Here is a 928-nt window from a genome sequence, read left to right as displayed (position 1 = left end):
TTTGTGATTAATCACTATGCTTTAATTATGTTCAATTTGTAACAATGAAAATATATCCTGCATATCAGATATTTACATTATGATTCATAACAGTAGCAAAATTACAGTTATGAAGTAGCAACGAAAATAATTTTATGGTTGGGGGTCACCACAACATGAGGAACTGTACTAAAGGGTCGTGGCATTAGGAAGGTTGAGAACCACTGGACTAGAGGGATATGTCACTGTTTCGTTTCCTCCAGTGGGTCTCATGCACTAAATTTCTTTTCTTCTTCTAGGATCTGTTGAAAAACTCTCTTTCAAGAATTTGCCTCAAGATGTGGAGAGAGAAAATGAGGTACTCAGGCAGTGCTCTGCGTGAATAATCAATATGCTGTTTCACTGTTACTTAATTTTGAATAATCCCAGTGTTTCCAATTGGGAAAATCCTTGCTTAAGTAGGAAGGTCATTTGGTGATTAGATGGGCATGGATCATAGTGGGTGGGAGAAGCTGATAAGTCCTGAAATATGGTTTTTCCTAAAGCCAGGGGAGGATTTCAGAGGTTTTCCCCAGTAGTCATTGCTTAACAGAATTGTGGCAATTGGAGTGAAAATGCGTGTAAAGTGGATCATTGCTGATTATGAATATTAACAAATGATTCGATGCAGGTGGGGACCTTGACAGACTGGATGGCCTTTTCCAGGTGTTCCTGTTTTCTTATGTAGGCATCTTTTTAAAAAACATGCAAAGTTGTTATTATTAGGCACCAAAATAAAAGTGCAGCACTCACAGAATAAAAATGAGTGCAGTGAAATCCATAATCATAAGTAACATGAAGTCTGAGAGTGTAAAACTGAATCCTCTGAGACCTGATGTATCAAATAAAGGAAGGACAAGTTCATCAAAGAACAGGTGTTTTTCCTTTGCATGTAGGTGGATGTCCATGG

Source organism: Myotis davidii, unplaced genomic scaffold (genome assembly GCF_000327345.1).
Source record: "Myotis davidii unplaced genomic scaffold, ASM32734v1 scaffold98, whole genome shotgun sequence".
Taxonomy (NCBI): Eukaryota; Metazoa; Chordata; class Mammalia; order Chiroptera; family Vespertilionidae; genus Myotis; species Myotis davidii.
Note: the sequence above shows the minus strand (reverse complement) of the source record.